Source organism: Protopterus annectens, chromosome 4.part1 (genome assembly GCF_019279795.1).
Source record: "Protopterus annectens isolate FY-2018-M chromosome 4.part1, PAN1.0, whole genome shotgun sequence".
Taxonomy (NCBI): domain Eukaryota; kingdom Metazoa; phylum Chordata; order Ceratodontiformes; family Protopteridae; genus Protopterus; species Protopterus annectens.
The window spans coordinates 622,353,901-622,370,548 of record NC_056734.1 but is presented as its reverse complement, the minus strand read 5'-3'; the positions used below and the strand labels follow the sequence as shown (position 1 = coordinate 622,370,548).

At 43.8% G+C, this 16,648-nt stretch overlaps 1 protein-coding gene across 11 annotated transcripts in view; it reads left to right on the top strand.

Annotated features, from left to right (window-relative positions):
• AGFG1 (ArfGAP with FG repeats 1) overlaps positions 1-16,648 on the top strand; it is a 1,878,478-nt gene that overhangs the window by 1,542,152 nt on the left and 319,678 nt on the right. The gene's annotated exons all lie outside the window — the stretch shown is intronic.

The window sequence follows — 16,648 nt, the reverse complement described above, 5'->3', positions numbered from 1 at the left end:
AAATTACAATGTTATTAGAAATGGTTCTTTGTCATAATGTTTTTACTTTTAATAATGAATACTATCTTCAAACTAAAGGAGTAGCTATGGGCACATCTTGTGCCAACTCTTATGCTAACCTTGTGCTAGCATATTGGGAAAATACATACTACAAACGTTTTGTAGATGATGTTTTTTTTGATTTGGGGAAGCACACTAGAGCTCTTAAAAGATTTTGTCTTGTATATTAATGGAACCACTACATTTCTTACATTGACTGATATTTATTCACAAGACACTATTGATTTTTTAGATGTGACATTGTATAAAAATGGTAATATCCTTGAGACAGAAGTATTTAGAAAGTCATGTAGGAAGAATGCCACTCTTCATAGAAGCAGTATGCATCCTCCCCACATACATAAAAATATTGTGAGCAATCAAGTGAAACGTTTCTCCAACATTACTAGTAATGACTTAGTTTTCTCTGAAGCACTAAAAACTATAGAAAGTGATTTTAGACACAGAGGTTATTGCAATAGTGATATGCATTCATTAGATACTTTAGAACGTGAATATTTAGGACGGCCTTTCATTAAAAAGCATGGCAATGTAGATGGGAGACCTACAGTGAGGAGAAATGATAAGAGGAGGCTAGTGATTCCATTCACCAATAATAATACTTCTATTGTCAACATTATTAAGAGACACTGGAATATTCTGCCGTTAGATGATGGTATAAAAGACTTAGTTGGTGCAAAACCATCCTTTAGCTATAAAAATACTAAATCTCTAAAACATATGCTTTGCTATGAAAGAGTGCCAAGGAATAAGATCTCCTCTCAAAGGAAGGGTACCTATGCATGTCGCTTGTGCAACCAGTGTATCTATATAATGAATTCTAATGTATTTATACATCCAGATACTGGTGTCAAATATGAATTCAATGAATATGCTGATTGTAAATCAAGAAATGTGATTTATTTAGCCTCCTGCATAAAATGTCATTGCTTCTATATAGGGAAGACCAATAGGACTTTAAGAGAAAGGATAAGGGAGCATTTGTATGCTATCCATAGGGAAAATGAAGGGAATGCCCTGGCCAGGCACACATTACACAATGACACTACACATGCCTTTAGATTTTTAGTTATAGGACATTTGATAGAGACAGAGAGGCTTGGCAACATTGGCAATAAGACAGAAAAAGCTGAAGCTAGGTGGATAATTAAATTAGCTGCAAGTAAAGGTCATGGTCTTAATGACAAATTTTCATTAAAACCATTCCTATTAGATAAGCCTTTGAAACATTAAATGGCAGCAATATGTTTTATTAAATACATATTCTAACATTTTTGTATATATGTCTGCTTACATTATGCATTATCATAAAGTTTTAGTAATACATTTTATAGGAAATATATATTTTTTTAAATATTTGATGTAAAGGAAATGATGTATTTTTGTAACTTACATGTGACATATTAATGTGAGTTTCATTGGTGTTTTACTTATATATAAGCTGATTCATTTTTTCATGTTTTGTTAAAGTCTGATGAAGCGTTCCAAGCAACGTGAAAGCGCTAACTTATTCGAATAAAGGATTTGTTTCAACTTTTATCCATCTGGTTTTCTTCGATTGTTGTGGAGTATCAACCTCTTTTTGTTTTGAATTGGTGCTTTGCTTTGGGAGGTGATACCTTACCCTGATAGTGTTCTTTTTTGTTTGATATCTGGAAGTAGAGCTGTAGGAAATAAGCAAGAGGGAGCTGGAATTTATTAGATGAAATGAATAAATAAAACAAGATACTTGGAGAAAATAAATCATGAGGGAATGACATTAGAGTGGGGTGGGGTTAAACAAGAATAGGTTGGGAAAAAGAGTAGAAAAGCATATAGATCTCCCAAGTATGCAACAAAGTCTAGAATGTTTAGGACTTTTGCATATCATTTGCATAGGTATTTTTATACCCTGAGTAGATTTCAGAGGATTCTTCCTCAGCTAGATGGCAAATGTATGATGATGTAATGGAAAAAAAGAGATAATATGGAATGTGCTTTTTGGGAATGTAATGAGTTGGTAGATTTACTTCAACAAAAATACTGGGGAACCAAGTGGTAGTAACTAACAAAATGATTTTGAGCTGAAATGTAAGATCTGAATTGCCAAGGCATAGTAAGGCCTTACTAAATTTAATTCTTTTGGCTGCCAAAAGTGTAATTATTAGAAGATGAGAATCAAAACGTATACCAAACATAATGGAAGCTTTGAATATTACAAAGGAGATAAAGGAACTAGAGGTGGGTTTTTAGAAAAGGGGAGGAGTAGATTTCATATAAATAAATGGGATTGATAGGAAAATACATGCAGAGTAACGTTCAGGAGAAGGACTGAGTTTTGATGGAAGACAGAAATTGAAGAACATTGATAATGTTAAAAAGTGAATGAAAATTGTTAAAAAGAAAACGTGTATATTGCATGACATTTATAGAAGCTGCTGTTTGTTTTCTATTAACGTGTGAATGTATGTTGGAGTTTAAAATGTGGTGATTTATTTTATTTATTTCACATTTGTTTACTGGGAAAATCTAATTGGCTGGGTGCCCATTTTCAGCAGAGGCCCAAGGAGAAAAGCTGAGATAATTTGCATATTACATTGGCTTATTACAGAGAAACATTGAACATTTTCACATACAAGGAAAAAATATACAGTAAAGGATAGAACATAATTTTACAAATATTAGGTGAAACATACTTGGGCATTAATTACAGACATTAGATATTACTAAGGAGATCATATACACGAAGCAAGTGGTATTTACAATTATATGATTCAGATCGGTATCATTCTGCTTGATAGTTTAATTTTTGTTTATTATAATGCACTTAGTATGCATATCTTATAGTACAGGCTTGAGAGAGGTGAGGGAAAGTAGAAGGTAGAAACGTGTTTATTAGTAAAGTGTTGGGGTATGGTTAGGGATAAAGAGAAAGGAGGAAAGAAAAGTTATGGGACTGTATAGTGATAATAGTAGTGTAAGGTATGGATAAAATAAGCAAAAAATTATCAATTGTATAAAATATAATAGCAAGCTAGAGGGTAATGCTGTTACAGTTACAAATTAAGGAGCTATTTGATTAACCTGGTGTAGGACATAAGCATTGACTCATTCAGGACTTCAGGATTTAATAAAGATGTTTAAAAACATACAAGTAAACATTAAAAACTGATGTATCAAACCTAAAACTTAGTATAAATATTTAGAGGACCATTGGGTAATTTTAATATAAGTTAGGAAGAATGTAAAAATATAAAGTTGTAGTTCGCAGTCAGATGCTAGTTCAAACAGATGTGCTTTAAGGGATATACTGAGGTCCCAAAGAGTTGATGCTTTGTATGTCCATTGTGGGAGAAGATTCCAAAGATAAGTTCTGATTTCAGAGACGTTCAGAGGATATCTAGGAACCTCCAGAGATCCAGGCATGGAGGAACAAAGAGCTTTAGCTGGATAATATGTAATCAAAAAGTTCCTTCAGGTAAGGGAAAGCTAGGTCACGCAGGGCTAAGTAAAATAGAAGGAAGATTAATACATGAACAGGCAGCCAGTGGAGAGTCTATAGAAGTCTATAGAATAACAATGGTGTGATAGTAACAAGAAGTACCTGTAAGTAACCATGCTGTGTAATTCCTTTTGCAGACAAGCTGATTATTTTCTGTCAGATGCTGAGAAACACACAGTTGCAGAATTCATTGATAGCATGTATAGTTTTTAGAAAGTCAATTTTAAGAGCTTAGTTAAGAACATTAGAAAAGGCGCCTAGAATTCAGACTGACTTATATTTAATCTTCTTTTAGCAGTGCTAACTTTGTGGTGGTATAAATACCCAGAAGAGCTGATCTTTTCAGAGATTCATTGACAAGTGACTTAGAGCAGATTGTGTGCTGCTGAGAAAAGCTTTGGCTTTTGACGAAACATTTCCACAGGATTTCAGTGGCATACCTTTGAAAGATGATAAAGATGTGACAGCATGCTTTCAACATGACTATTCTTATCTAAAATGTAGCACTTTCTCCTCCATTCTGTGTGCCTTTATTTGGTCCATGAGCAGCTTTATTTAAATTCCGGGATCTTGACTTAGCATTCAGCCAGTCAAGGCCTTTTTCCATCAGCACTGTAATGTGCTTTTTAACTGAAGGATGAACTGTTTAGTTGAATTAGCAGTATTAAAAGCATATGTTTTCAAAGGGTCACTAATTTGGAGGAATGGTGTTGTGGAAGCAGTTTCAAAAATGTAGTTACACCTCTGGAGGTAGCACTCCTTTATTAGTGCTTTTACCACACAAACAAATTACATTTACAGATGTCCTTCATGGATGCATCTGCAGTCATAACAAGTGGGTTGTCCTGTCGTCAGGCAGCCCTTCAGTCGGCCGGATTCCAAAGTCCGGGTCCGGCTTCGGCTGATGTCGCACTCCACCCGACGTCATCACTGTTGGTCTTCGGGTATAAAGGCATCAGCCGACGCCATTTTCCTCAGTCTTTCTTGCCGCGTGGCGCCCGAAGCAGAAGCTGTTCGCAAGTGCCGGTCGGTCGGATCCAGAGATTACTTCTACCGAATACTACTTCGAAGACTTCTAAAGCTAAGTACCCCGTTGGGGACTCTTTCTTGCCTCAGCCGATGTCAGAAAAAGTTAATTGTTTAAACTGTGGGAAACAAATACCTCATAAAGATTTCCACTCTTACTGTCTGCCTTGTTTAGGCCCAGCCCACGACGTAGCAGCCTGTTCGGCCTGTGCTTCTTTCAACCGACAACGCTTAGGCGCCGGGTCGGAGTTTGCAGAACAGTTTTTCGGTTCTGATTTTGCGTACTTTATGCCGTCGGATCCTCCAACAACCGAATCTAGCAAAAAAAGGCAAAGATAAAGACCGACACTCGCGGTCCGCGGTTTCGCCGAAACCATGGTCAAGCAAATCATGAGTGTCTCGGTTTCGGCCGAAACCGAGAAAACTGAACAAAGTACAGCTGAACCTATTCCTACAACCGAGGCCCCTGCTACAACTCTTGAAACGACTTCACAAATTTTACCCACTACGGTGGTTGACTTATCAGACACCATCCCCTTGGATGTTTCTACCCCAGCACGTGGTGCTGCTAGGCCTCCAGCAGCCATGTCCATTAAGGCCTTCGCCAGGGCTAAAGCAGCCAAGACTACTAAAACAGTGCCTGTTAAACCACCCACATCCAGGCCCTCCTCTACTTCTCAAATGCTAACTTTGGCAGAAGATTTAATTTCTTTAATTAGAGGATCTCAATCTCACCCAGACAGGGCCTCTCAGCCCCCAGAGAAGAGACCTAGGGCAGAGCCCCCCGAGCCAGTGTCCTCTGATGATTCTGCTGATGAATCAGACATAACTGACCAGCCAGAGGCTCCCTTCTCCAATTTTGAAGATTCTGATGCTGAAGAATCCATCCCAGCTGCTTCCCCACCAGAAGAATTCTCCTTTGGGGAAACCTTGCATGCCATGCGAGAACAGTTCCAATGGCAGCAACAGGATTTTTCAGACTCCAGAAAAGACTTAGGACTTTTCTGCAGCTCCCACAGCACAGGCCCTTAGCTATACCCCCTGTTCTCTCTGTGGTGGATGATGCTTTCAATGATGTTTGCTCCGCTCCAGATTCTTTACCCCCAGCCCCTGCCAAACCAGACAGATTTTACAGGGTGCCAGATACTCATCACCACCTTTACAAGGCTCCACTTGCAGACCCAGAAACTATATCCCAGGGCCCCAAGGCAGTAGCCGCGACCATAGCTAAAAACCCTATTCCTTCTGAAAGGGAAGCAAGGGAAGCAAGGTCATTAGACAGATGGGGTAAAAAGGTCTACACTTCAGCTACTCTCTCAGCTAGAGCTTTAAACTGTCAGTTTCACATGATACAATACCAAGAGTTTATGCTGGATCAGTTAACTAAAAAACTAACCACTGATGAATCTCTTGATAAGAAATATGTATTAGAGATGGTAAATAACATACAACAGGTTAGCAACCATTCCTTAAAATGTGGCTATGATGCACTGGAGGCTTCATTTAGATCAGCCATGACAGGCACAGTGATAAGAAGGCATGCATGGCTAAAGGAACAAGCTTTACCGGATCATGTTAAAGCTAAGATGTTAAGTTGTCTATCTCGCCTTCATTCTTGCTGGATGGGTTCGGAGCCGACCTCGCCCGACTGCCACTCTAAAGCTCGAGAGTTGGTTCCACCGGCTCGAGGCTCCCCTTATATCCCACAATGCTAGGCGAGAGTTACCTCAGATCTCGTTTGCCGCTACAGCTTCGAGGTTGGTTGTTCTACCGGTTCCTGGTGAGTTTAAGCTTTTTTCTATTAAAAGTCACTCTGTTTCCCCTTTTTAGTTTAATTATTGTCCTATTAGTGTAGTTCAGTGTACTTTATCCCCGAACTAATATTTTCCCGTTTCTTTCTTTGAAAGAACTTTTAGTTTTTCCCTTGGGCCTTGGGCCTTCTCTTCCCTAGGGAGTGTTTGTGTAGTTTAAGCTACTGTTTATTGTACTTTATTGTACTTTATTTTTTAGTATTTCTACTAAAGTAATTTTTCTGACAGGGTATAACTGGTGTGTTTGAGTGTGTGTTTGTGTTCACCAGTTAGGCTATGTCTAAGGAAGCAAAGGTCTCCGGATTCAAGAAGTGTGATGCGTGCTGTCAGAAAATGTCTCTGACAGACGCTCACACTTCTTGTGTCTATTGTCTGGGGCCTTTGCACCTGCAGGACTCCTGTGCTGTCTGCCATGGCTTCAGCCCCAGGGTCCTGCAGGAAAGGAAAAACAAGCTCATTTTGAGAGGCTTGTTGAAGCCTGAGGATTCCCTGTCTGTCTCAACAGGGAAACCCTCCAAGGCATCGAGGTCTTCGGCTCCGGCTTCTGAGCCGAGACCTCAGGTTGTTCAACCTTTGCCTTTATCGGCTCCGGCTGGAGCCGATAAGACTCAGTCCACAGTTTCTGTGGCTCTCTTGGCTCCGCGGGAGCCGAGGTTATCGAGGTACCGGTGTCGGCTCCGACAAGATCTTCGGAGCCGACAACCAGAAAGAGGTCTAGGTCACCTTCTCTTGGCTCCGTTCATTCGGCTCCAGGTTCTCCCCTGCTGTCTGAACGGAGCCAAAGGTCTCATTCCTCTAGGTCATCGAGGTTGTCCAATCATGACCTTCAGAGGGTGGTGAGTCGACTACTTAAGTCTGAGGCACTGGCCCAGATGCTTCAGAGCCCGACTCATCAGTCGGTGCCTGTCCCGTCCATCAACTCCTTCCTCCTTCGACTCTCTTGAGCTCGGAGCCGGGTCGTCGGAACCGAGACTGTGGTCACCTCGAGCCGAGACAATTGTCTTCGGCCCGTCGTCGCTCCGTTTTCTTCCATGGAGGAATCTCGGCGCCGGACTTCCCTCGTCGGCTCCGAGGGGTGAGTGACATCGACCCTTGTCCGACCCCCTCTCCTCTCGGTGCTTGGCGCTGGTGAGTTCGGCTCCATCGCCTCGGAGCCATCACTGTCGGTGCAGAGGGGGGTCTTTAGCTCCTCGGAGCGGGGACCTCTGGCTCTGCCTGACAGGGGTGCTTTCGAGGTCATGCGGAGTGTGTTAGAGCCTGGCTCTACTCCACAGTCGGCTCCGTCAGCCCCTCCCTCTATGCTGCCTCAGGGTAAGTCGACTCACTCCCTCATCCCGGACCGCAGAGAGCCAACTCCTCAGGAGCCCCCTGTGGGGATTTCATCCTCTTCCGAGGCCTCTCCTGATTTGGCAGAAGAGCCCCTCGGAAGAGGAAGTGCAAGAGGAAGCACATTGACTCACCTGAGTCTATCACGTCCGACACAGATCTGGATGATTCTGAGGGTTCCCCCCGTTCCCCTTCTGAAGATGTCTCCTTTGCAGACATACTAGAGATCCTTAAACAGAGGGGAAATTGGCCAGCCCTCAACCCTTCGGAGGACGAATCTGTGTATCTTGAGGCGTTTGGCTCGTCCTTCCACCTCCTGGGTGTCCCCCTTCACCCCCTCATGCAGGTGGTTGCAAAAAAGGCATGGACGGCTCCTGATTCAGTGGACCCCACTCCCAGGAGACCCTCCAAATTCATCACAGCTCCAGCAGACAAGGAATTTTTATCAAAAGGAGTCTCTGTGGATGCTATGGTGGTAGCTGCCGCCACAAAGAAGGAACTGGCTGATCCTTCGGTGCCTGTCCATCCACCTAACAAGGAATCTAGGTCCATGGATAGGTACGGGAAGCGGATGTTCTCCTCAGCGACATTTACTATGCGTCGCTGAATTACCTGTGCCATTTCACTCGTCTTCAAAGGGACTTGATCAAAGAAGCGAGTGAAATGCTGAAGGACCCTACAGCTGCGGGTTTCCAAGAAAAAATGAACACGCAGCTGGCTATCCTTAATTCTATTTCCAACTCCTCCATGCGCCTCCTCTTATGCGGCCGATGGAGCGAGCAGAGCCGCAGGAACAGGGGTAGCCTTACGTAGGCACGCCTGGATGCGGCTATGCAATTTTGCGGAACCTTTCAAGACGTCTTTCACAAACTCCCCTTTTGATGGATCATCCCTTTTTGGTCCACAAGTGAAAGAAACCCTGACTAGGTGCGAGACGGATGGCAAGACCCTTTCTGCCGTCAGAGTCCGTTTTCCACTCCTTCTAGGCCTTACCCCAAAGGCCAGAAGGGGGGAAAGATGTGGTTCCGTAAACAATCTCAAGGGACTTCGCCTGACGCACAGAGTCGGTTCCCCGCCAGAGGCAGAGGGGGGAACAACAATGGTAGACGTCGCCCTAGAGGCAGAGGGGGTCCGCAGAACCAGGGCAATCGAGAAACGTCTTCCGATAAGCCCTTTCAGCATCCCTGAGTTTTCGCCCGACTGCCCATCTTCGGAGGCAGTCGGGGGAAGATTGTCACTGTACCCAGAAGCCTGGCTATCCCTGACAAAGGACAAATGGGTACAGTCCATCATTTCCGAAGGTTATTCTATTCCCTTTCTTCGCTTTCCAAGTCAATCAAAAATCCCTTCCAGATGTTCCACCGCTCAAAGGGATATAGCAGCTTTGGAAATTTCAAAACTGCTTGCAAAAGAGCTATTCAGCCAGTGCCAGCAGACCAACTAGGATCCGGAATCTACTCAAGGTTCTTTTAGTTCCAAAGAAAACAGGGGACTGGAGACCAATTTTGGATCTCAGTATCTTGAACAGATCGGTCAAGAAAACAAGATTTCGGATGGTCACGCTGCAATCCATTCTTCCTCTGTTGGGAAGAGGAAACTGGATGTGCTCTATAGACCTTCAGGACGCGTACTATCACATAAAAGTGAACAGGCGCTCCAGAAGATTCCTCCGCTTCAGGCTGGGAACCAGTCATTTTCAATTCAGGGCCCTGCCCTTTGGTCTCACCACTGCCCCCCGGGTGTTTACCAAATGCATGGCAGTGGTAGCTTCTCACCTGAGACGACAAGGATTCCAGGTGTTTCCATATTTGGACGACTGGCTCCTCACAGCTCCCACCAAGCATCTTCTTTTGATGGGCAGAGATCACACTTTTCGCGCCTGTCAAGAACTGGGTATCTCAATAAATTGCGAAAAGCCTGTTTTGTCGCCTTGTCGTAGTATTACCTACATAGGCGCAAATTTAGATACTGTAAACATGTCTGCAACACTAACGAACCAAAGGATATCAGACATTCAGAAATTGGTGTCTCTTCTTCTCAACAACAACAGAGCCAAGGCCAGGTTAGTTCTAAAGGTGTTGGGTATCATGGCAGCGGCCATACCTCTCCTCCCATTGGCCAGATACCACATGCGGATCCTTCAGTGGATGCTTTTTCTCAATGGTCATACCAGGAACTTCCCATGTCTCACACCATTATGATCACGCAAGCATGCAAAAAGCATCTCATGTGGTGGATGTCTTCCCCCCAGCTCCTGTTGGGGAGACCATTTGTTCCACCTCCTCCGGTTGCTACTCTGACAACGGATGCCTCCTGATCGGGTGGGGGGGGCATTATCAGGGCAGGACAGTCCAGGGCACATGGCAACCAAACGAATGCCACTTGCACATAAATGTTCTGGAGATGAGAGCAGTGCTTTTAGCGTTGCAAGCCCTTCAAGACTCTCTTCCCTTGGGAACGATTGCAATCCAGACAGACAATATGTCTGTAGTGTGGTACATCAACAAACAAGGCGGAACCAGATCATACCGCCTGTGTCGAGAAGCACTCAGACTGTGGCAATGGGCGATTTCTTCTCAGCGTTTTCTGATAGCAACGCATATCCCCGGGAAGTCCAATCACATTGCGGACAAGTTGAGCAGAGCTATTCTCATGCCTCACGAGTGGTCTCTGAAAGACTCTGTAGTGAGAGAGATATTTCTCAAGTGGGGTCAGCCTTGCTGCGATCTTTTTGCTACTCCCCAAAACAGCAAGTGCAGAGAGTACTTCACTCTATTCCCTTTACCAGGCCAACCCAGCAGGGACGCTAGTCCAAGTTTGGCCCCGGGACTTCTGTATGCATTTCCTCCTTTCCCACTGATCTCTCAAGTAATACAGAAAGCTATCGCTCAGAAGGCCTCATTGATCCTCATTGCTCCTTACTGGCCTCGACAAGTGTGGTTCCCCTTTCTACATCAATTTCTGTTGAGCGACCGTGGAATCTGGACCTAGTTCCAGATCTTTTGATCCATCAGTCGGGTCAGTTTCATCGCTCCCTCCCCTCTCTGAACCTCACTGCTTGGTTCCTCCACTTCCAACCGTAGCCAGGCTTCCTCAATTATCTCACTCTGTTAGAGATATATTGATAGCTTCCCATAAATCTTCCACTAGAAAGATTTATTTGAGTAAGTGGAAACGATTTTCTTATTGGGCACAAGGAAAGGACATAGATCCTTTCACCGCTTCCATCCAACTAGTCCTCGATTTTCTTGCTGAACTCTTCCATGCAGGTTCATCTCCATCTACTCTTAAGGTTCAATTGGCAGCTATTTCTAATTTCCATGTGGGTATTTCTGAATCCGCCCTAATGTCCCACAAACTCTGCAAAGCCTTTTTGAAAGGAGTTTTTCTTCTCAGACCTCCTGTAAGAAATCCTCCTTCTCCTTGGGACCTAAATTTAGTTCTTGCTTCCTTGATTCTTTCCCCTTTCGAACCTGCAGCTTCATGTTCCTTAAAGTTGTTATCATGGAAAACTCTCTTTCTGGTGGCTATCACATCAGCTAGAAGAATTTCAGAACTTCAAGCACTCAGTTGTCGCTCTCCTTACCTTGTGTTCCATAAGGACAGAGTTTCCTACGAACTAACCCGTCCTTTTGCCTAAGGTGGTTTCAACATCAAATCTTAACCAATGCATCGACCTTCCTGTCTTTTTCCGGAGTATTCAAATAGGTCTGAACAAAAATTACACTGTCTGGATGTTCATCGTCAGTTAAGGTACTACTTGGACAGGACAAAACAATTCAGAAAATCTGATCAGCTGTTTGTCTCCTATGCGGAAAGCAGAAAGGGACTTCCAGTTTCAAAGGTAACTTTATCCAGATGGCTAACATCTCTGATTACCCTTGTTTATGAGATTAGACACAAAAAACTGCCTAATAAGCCTAAAGCCCATTCCACCAGAGCTTTGTCTACTTCTCTAGCCTTCCAAGACAGACTGCCTATTGACACCATTTGTGCAGCGGCAACTTGGGCTACTCCTCACACTTTTATTTCCCATTATAAGTTGGACTTAGCTTCTAGGCATAGAGCTAATTTTGGTTCCACTGTTCTCAGGAGTCTGTTCCGTTAGGCCACCCGGGACAAGGTGCTAGGGACGCGGTCCCATCCAGCAAGAATGAAGGCGAGATAGACAACTTAACATATAGAAGTTATGTTCTTACCATAACGTTCCATGTTAGTTGTCTTCTCGCCTTCTTCTTGCGTCCCACCCTCCTTCCCCCCGGCCTGGACAGACCTAGAGGAGTTGTGATCGTGACCTCTCTTTCTACCACCTCTTTCTTAGCCTATATGCTATTATGCATATTTCCTGTTCAGGATATAGGTCACCCTTCTTCTTCCTGTTGTTAGAGGTGGATTCTATGTTTTCACAGTTATACTGTTTTCTGTTATAAGCTGGGTTTAGCTTACAAACGAGATCTGAGGTAACTCTCGCCTAGCATTGTGGGATATAAGGGGAGCCTCGAGCCGGTGGAACCAACTCTCGAGCTTTAGAGTGGCCGAGTCGGAGCCGAGGTCGGCTCCGAACCCATCCAGCAAGAAGAAGGCGAGAAGAAGACAACTAACATGGAACGTTATGGTAAGAACATAACTTCTATTTGCTAGATGCTCCTATGGACAAGACAAGTTTGTTTGGTACATCTGCCCAGCAGGTTATGAAGAAAATGGAAGAAAAGGCAAAATCTGTTCAAACTGTTAAAGATTTCTTGCAGGTTCAACCCCCAAGGTTTAGCAGGAACTGGCCTGCCAAAAATTGGTCCTTTCCTGACTCCACAAAATTTCAAAGGGGCAGGAATAGACGTTCCAGAGGCAGAAACCAATCCAGAGGAGGTGCCTACAGAGGAAGACAGTGGCAAGGCAACAACAGAGGCACAGACACAGCCACTGCCACTACATCAACACAACCACAGTGACTTAATCCTAAATCCGCCTACCAGGGAACAAATAGCAGCTCCTCTAGGCGGAAAGTTAACCTTATTTTCAAAGAACTGGCACTACATAACAAAGGACAAGTGGATTTTACAAACCATAGATCAAGGTTACGGTTTCACTTCCACACTTTTCCAGTCAAAAGAGGAATGCCAAATCTACCTCCAAATCAAAAAACAGAGGCTCTACGCCAGATAATGGAGTTAGCAAACATGAGAGCTGTGGAAAGAGTGCCAACAGCAGAGCAAGGAAAGGGTTCTACTCCAGACTATTCCTAGTTCCAAGAAAGGAAAAAGTTGGAGACCAATTCTCGACCTGTCCACCTTAAATACATACATCATTGTCCCAAAATTCAAAATGCTGACCCTACAGCAACTTCTTCCCATGCTGGGCAAGGAGTCTTGGCTGGTAACTCTAGATCTCAAGGAGGCATACCTGCACGTCCCCATTCGACCAATCTGCAGAAGATACCTCAGATTTCTTGCAGGATCAGAGCACTATCAATTCTCAGCATTGCCTTTGGCTTATCTACTGCCCAGAGTATTCACAAAATGCCTGGCATCAGTAATCGCCCATTGCAGACTTCAGGGAATTCAAATTTACCCATACCTGGACGACTGCCTGCTACAAGGGGACAACAAAAGCAAGCTGACAACAGATTTACAAAGGGTCATTTACTTGCTACAAGCACTGGGATACACAGTCAATTTACAAAAGTCAAGGCTGATACCATCCCAAACAAGGACATTCTTGGGCGCGGAATTGGACACAGTAAAACAAATGGCATTCCTGACTACAGGAAAACAAAAAGAACTCCCTCTATACTTCTTGGCACTAACAAAACTGAACAAGTTAACAGCAAGAAAAGTACTGCAGGCCTTGGGCTTCATGGCTTCATGCATAATCTTGGTTCCATTTGCCAGACTACATATGAGAAAACTACAGTGGTACCTAAAGAATTTATGGTCCCAACACAGACACAGTCTAGAAACAGAAATCCCACTAATTCCATGCTTAAAACAGGAGTTCCTATGGTGGGCTCAGGCATGCCAGTCAAACCCAGGCCTACCCTTTCGCAGATGTCAAGCAAGCCAGACCATCACAACTGACGCTTCAGACCTAGGATGGGGGGCCCACATGCTGGACAAATGCGTGCAAGGATTGTGGACACAGGATCAACTTCAACTGCACATCAACCTAAAAGAAATGCTGGCAGTAAAACTGGCAATCCAAAAGTTCAAACCATTTCTCAAAGAGGGCCAGTTGATGATAAGGACAGACAACACCACAGTCATGTGGTACATCAACAAACAGGGAGGCACTCATTCATACCCCCTATGCAGAATGACCTTGGAGCTGTGGACCCTGGCACTCAGCTACAACATCCAGTTACAGGCAATATTTGTACCAGGGAAAGACAATACCCTAGCAGACATATTAAGCAGAACCACTTCGGATGCCCACGAATGGAAGCTTCACCCGGACATCTTCAAGACCATCTCAAAGAAATGGGGAATGCCACAGATAGACCTATTCGCATCACCTCTCAAAAAATTCTGCACAAGGACATTCCACCCATTAGCATGGAAAGTGGATTCGCTCTCTTTCAACTGGAAAGGCCTAACAGCATATGCATTCCCGCCTCTTCCTTTGATACACAAGGTACTACTGAAAATCAAGGAAGAACGTGCAAGGATAATCCTGATAGCTCCAAACTGGCCAAGACAACACTGGTACCCACTACTGAGGAGCATGTCTCGGAACAATATGTGGACAATTCCCCTGATGCCCTTGATGTTAACACAGAACAACTACAGCATCATACATCCAAACCTAAAAACCTTGCAACTGACTGCATGGAACATCACATAACAGCAGCTATTCCAGAACTTTCCCAAAGAGTTAAAGACATTATTCTTGAAGCACGCAGACCTTCAACAAGAAGGAACTATGCTGGAAAATGGAAAAGGTTTGTCATCTGGAGTACGGAAAGAGGAAAAGATGTGTCAAACATAGATATGCCTAACATTCTGGAGTATCTGGCGAACTTCTTCATTCAGGCCTGTCCTACTCCTCCATCAAGATACATGCATCAGCTATTTCAGCAGAATACAGCTTTGATACACCTGTTTTTTCGCACCCTTTGCTCAGGCAATTCCTCAGAGGAATCAAGAATGTAAAACCTCCAAGGAAACCACCATTACCAGCTTGGGATTTAAACTTTGTGCTAGAAAAGTTGACACTAGCACCCTTTGAACCAGCAGCAACAGCAGACCTACAACACCTGTCATGGAAAACTGCTTTCCTACTGGCAATCACTTCAGCAAGGAGGGTTTCAGAACTACAGGCCTTAATGGCAGTGCAACCCTTCCTAATCTTCCACCAAGATAGAGTGTCCATGAGGACTAATCCTACATTTATGCCTAAGGTGGTATCCAGACTGTCTTTAAACCAGGCAATCCACCTACCTACCTTCTTTCCCAACCCACAAAACAGAGGGGAAAGAATACTGCATACCTTGGATGTACATAGACAGCTACGCTACTACTTGGACAGAACAATTCATAGCAGAAAGACTGACCAACTTTTTGTAGCCTATGCAGCAGGAAGGGAAGGAAAAGCTATTTCCAAACAGACAATCTCCAAATGGATAGGAAATTGCATACGATTCTGTTACTCCTTCCATGGAAAACCAATTCCACAGAACATAAGACCTCATTCTACAAGGGCAACAGCCACTACCACAGCCTTCTTACGAGGAGTGGCAACCAAAGACATTATTGAGGCGGCTACTTGGACCTCCGTGCATACATTTGCCAAGCATTATAATTTGCCTCTATATTCCAGATCCCGAGCAGGGTTTGCCACTGCTGTACTGCAAGGGATCCTAAACACACCATAATCTATTTTTCATCCTCCTCCCCTAGTTGGCTATGGTATTCTACCCACTTGTTATGACTGCAGATGCATCCATGAAGGACATAGTACAGTTTTGTACCTACCATAAATGTAGATGTCCGAACTGGATAGCATCTGCAGTCAGGATTACCCTCCCTCCATCCCCTCTGTGGTACTCCTAGGGTGTTTACCCTTCTAATAGCTAGCTGTTGGGGGGGAGTCTTTTATGGTGTATTTGTTTGTGTATATGTACATACATGCTTATTGTTGTGTTTACCTCTATCTATTTGGAAACATTGGCATCTATCCAAATTTTAGCCTGCAAGAGGGCTACTGGCATCTGGGGCAAGAAACACTGAGGAAAATGGCGTCGGCTGATGCCTTTATACCCGAAGACCAACAGTGATGACGTCGGGTGGAGTGCGACATCAGCCGAAGCCGGACCCGGACTTTGGAATCCGGCCGACTGAAGGGCTGCCTGACGACAGGACAACCCACTTGTTATGACTGCAGATGCTATCCAGTTCGGACATCTACATTTATGGTAGGTACAAAACTGTACTTTTTTACTTGCTTGTCAGTATGCTCCTCAGCATTACTCCCCCCTTCCATTGCGGTTTTTACCTTTTTTCATACCTACTGCCACTGATCTTGACCAAAAAACCTCCAATAACCTTACACCAGCAAAGCAAGGGAGTTTTAGCCTCCCTCCCCCTGCCACCAAGTGTAGCAGTTCAAATGTATCCCATTTCTGTGAATCCTGTCTCATATGGACCCACAAAAAAGACCAGTGGTTGTAGTGAGCAGTAAGAAAGTTAAGGAAACCACAAACATGAAGAACATGGTGAGTGAAACCTCTTTTACTTACTGTTAACATATTTTTTGAAGGAGGAAAAATTTGCATTGTAGTAGTTTGTTTATGAAGGAGACTATATCATCCCTTAGTAATTAGGAAGTATTGGCTAGGTATGTCAGTTATTCCTGTAGTATATTTATTTTTTTCTATTGGACTCACCTTGGAAAATATTAATTTTGCAAACGCACCTCCCTTACAATGCATTACCTCTGGGGTATCAGAATT